Below are 4,121 nucleotides of genomic sequence, written 5' to 3'. Positions count from 1 at the left end.
TTTAAAAATAAAATAGGTTTTGGTTTTGCTATTTCCCTTGTCAGAGTGTCCCTGCCTATTTCATCAACACTGCGCTACCCTCCACCACTGAACATAGGAAAATGCCATCTCTCATCCCACCTCTACTCGTGGCCCTCAATTTTCCTTTCTTTTCGCTGATGACTCCTAAGCCACGCGATGACAGATGTGACTGCAGATGGTGCAAGCCTCACGGCTCTGGATGAGAAAGGGCATGGCCGCTGCATCCCGTCAGCTCGGTCCACTGAAGCTGGGCTCTTCCCACCATCTCGCAGGGGGCAGTCTGACCTTCTCAACTTGGTTTCCTACTGCAGGGCTTTGTCTCCCCACAGATCACTGGATGGCCCCATAGAAGCGTCAATAACCATACGCCAGGCCACTGCAGGACAATACCGAGGGCCCAGCTGGCTCTGCAGTTCACCTTGGTGATTGACAGGACGCACTTGACCCTATTTGACAAATGCTGAAAGCAGGTCTGGTCCAAGCTCCGTAAAGGATTGGGGAAAGCAGGGATCCCTGGGTGGCGCAGCGGTTTGGCGCCTGCCTTTGGCCCAGGGCGCGATCCTGGAGACCCCGGATCGAATCCCACGTCAGGCTCCCGGTGCATGGAGCCTGCTTCTCCCTCTGCCTATGTCTCTGCCTCTCTCTCTCTCTCTCTCTATGTGACTATCATAAATAAATAAAATAAAAAAAAAAAATAAATAAAAATAAAAAAAAAAAAAAAAAAAAAGGATTGGGGAAAGCAGAGTGATGAGTGCGCAGGCCCTGGAACCAGACAGGCCCAGGAGTCAGGGCCCCATGCCTTACCAGCTGATGGGCCCTGGGCAAACAGTGCAACCTCACAATTCCCCAGTTTTCTCATCCTTAAAATAGTTCGGGGTGATATTTCCCCCAGGGAGGAATAAATGCACTTACACAGGGTGCTTGAAATGATTACATGAAAATCATATGAGACCTTAGTCCAGTAGCAGGGACTCAGAAGTTAGCCGCCAGTCGCCATGTAGACTGTCCCACCTTGCACTGTACCACCCAGGGAGCACCTCCTCCCTCTGATGTTTTTTTCCCCACTAAATAGTCACCCCAGTTCACACCACAGAGACCCTCACCAATTTCACTGCTCCTGTTTCTTCACATTATCTTCACTTTCTTCACCTTCTCTGTTTCCCTGACAGTTTAATCCCATTCCCCACCATCATTTTTCTTTGGTCTTTCCTTCTCTGTTGCCTCGAAGCACTTGCCTCGTAGGTTCTCCTTCTTGCTGCTATTCCTTCACCAGACATTAGCTGAGTGCCAACAGTGTGTGAGTCATCGGGTACTGGGGACAGTCACTGCACTGGGTCCTGGGGACACACACATACAGGACTCTCATCCTAGCAAACAAGTAAAGGAGACAATCCGTCATCACAATACAGAGAGGGAAGTCCTATGATAGAGTTAGATGCTGGATGCTGGGTGAACCAGAGGAGGAGCACTTTATTGAGACAGGAAAATGGACTGAGGGTCTGCTATGCGTCACATAGCACGTTAGCCCCTTGGAGCACATTTGTTAATACTCAACAACAGCGACAGGGGGGTACGTGCTGTCATCTTCATTTCTCCATTTTAGAAGAGAAGAAATGCTCATCCTGTTTAAAAGAGTTTCCCAAGAGTGAGCATTTCCTGAGTGCTCACCATGTGCCAGACTTAGCTATAAGCAAATATATTTCATTTTCTTTTTCTCAAGATTTTATTTATTCATGAGAGACACAGAGAGAGAGGCAGAGACACAGGCCAAGGGAGAAGCAGGCTCCATGCAGGGAGCCCAACGAGGGACTCAATCCCGGGTCACGCCCTGGGCTGAAGGCAGATGCTCAACCACTGAGCCCCCCAGCTGCCCAAGCAAATATATTTTAGTTTCTTTATTCATCACAACTCCCCTATACTAATACTATGTCCATTTTACTGAGGCACAAAAGATGAACAAAGTCAGTAAGTGACAAGATTATTTAAGTCAACAAAATACATATATACTGAATGTCCCACCACAGGAGAAGAAGTCATGAAGGAGCCATCTGAAGGACAGTGGCCCAAAATTAAAAAGCATATTTTAGAAAAACATATAACAAGATGGAAAAATATTAATTATATAATGTTTAATGTCTAAAAGGACAGAAAATGAAACTATCAATACGACACACCAATTTTGTCTCTATCTATATTTAAGTACTGCAAGACAGATGAAAAGATGAAAAAAATACTTCAAAATAAAATTTAAAATAATAATTAGGATCTCAAGATGTCAGGATTAGAGGTGATTTGTACATCTTTCCTGCATTTTCTGAGTTGTTTTAACCTCCTTATTTAATTTGTATACATATCCTCACGTACACGGATTTTTACGTAACTGCATAATGTGATGATATTCCCAAACTTTGTATTCTCCTTTGTGGCTTGGTTCTCCCACTCACATACCTACCTTGCTCTCTGCTCGTGCAACAGTAAATGCTTCACACAAATTCTTCCAAGCCGACCAATAAGGCTCTACGTAGCCAGTTTTAATGGCTGCATGATAGCCTATGAAGTGGAGATACTATGATATGGTTAGCCATTCCCCAATTGCTGGCCATTCCTTGTATTTTCATTTGTTTCCATTCGTGTGCCACTATTGGAGATGCACTTCAAGGGTGTATTTTAAAACACAAGCCTGGCTCAGCTCCAGCAGGATGAATGTGATTAGGTCATGGCACATGCCTTGGCCCCTCATGCTACCTGGGCCTCCTCCCAGGAATACCCTTGATACTTGGCAAACTCTAATTTGCCCTCAAAGATGTTCAAGCACCATTTCCTCTGGGGCGCTTCCTCTCACCTTTCACAGGATGGATTAGTGACCCCTGGGGGCTCCCCGGTGTCCTAAGTTCAGCTCTGATAAACAACTGTCATCATTTGTCTCTTTCTTCCAATGGAACGCCATGAGCTTGACTCTGTATCCCCAGGACTAACCACAGGCTCCAGCATATTTTAGTCGATGGAACAAATGGATGGGTGGATGAATGAACGAATGAAGAGATAAATAAAAAGGGGCATGAAACGTTATGATGTTTTGAGGAACTACAAGTAGTTTTTCGTAGCTAGAGCATACAGTGAATGTGAAAGTATGGAGATAGATCAGAGAATTTTTGCTTTTTTTTTTTAACGTCAGATCCTAAGGAGTTCTGTGTATTGGGGATCCCTGGGTGGCCCAGCGGTTTAGGGCCTGCCTTTGGCCCAGGGCATGATCCTGGAGTCCTGGGATCGAGTCCTGAGTCGGGCTCCCTGCGTGGAGCCTGCTTCTCCCTCTGCACGTGTCTCTGCCTCTCTCTCTCTCTGTCTCTCATGAATAAATAAATAAAATCTTAACAAAAAAAAGAGTTCTATCAAATTTAAAGAGTATGAGCTTGGGGTGCCTGGATGGCTCAGTGATTGAGCGTCTGCCTTCTGCTCAGGGTGAGATCCCAGGTCCTAGGATCCAGTCCCACATCAGGCTCCCCATAGGGAGCCTGCATCTCCCTCTGCCTGTGTCTCTGCTTCTCTCTGTGTGTCTCTCATGAATATAAATAAATAAATAAATAAATAAATAAATAAATAAATAAATAGTATGAGCTTTATCCTAAAGAGCATGACCATTGAAGAATTTGAAGCATCAAAATATCATTAATTTTTTAAAAAAAATTCTTCAGGCTGATTGTGGAAAAAAGCCTAGATTAAGCCAGAATAAAGACCAGGTATCATTAGAAAACAACAAAGTGAGAGACGATGAAGGCCATGGTACCAGTCGTTGGCCTAGACATGTCACATGTGTTTTCACTGAATTTTCTTATCATCCCAAGAGTCATGGTTCATGCTGGTCCCGTGCTAAGGAAATGATGTTAAAGGGGAGAGCTCACCAAGGGTCACCCTGTTAATCAATGATGTGCCCTGTCTGGACCTCAGGTTCCTCTGGCTCAAAGCCAGTAAGCTCTCGCTGTGGACGTTGCAAAGCAAAGGCACTGACGCTCCTAGAGGGGAGGGGATGCCAATGAAGATGTTAAGGAACATGAATGGACTAAGCTTGTCACCTGTATAGACACAGCAAGTAAATCAGAGGG

This window comes from Canis lupus, chromosome 7 (genome assembly GCF_003254725.2).
Source record: "Canis lupus dingo isolate Sandy chromosome 7, ASM325472v2, whole genome shotgun sequence".
Taxonomy (NCBI): domain Eukaryota; kingdom Metazoa; phylum Chordata; class Mammalia; order Carnivora; family Canidae; genus Canis; species Canis lupus.
Note: the sequence above shows the minus strand (reverse complement) of the source record.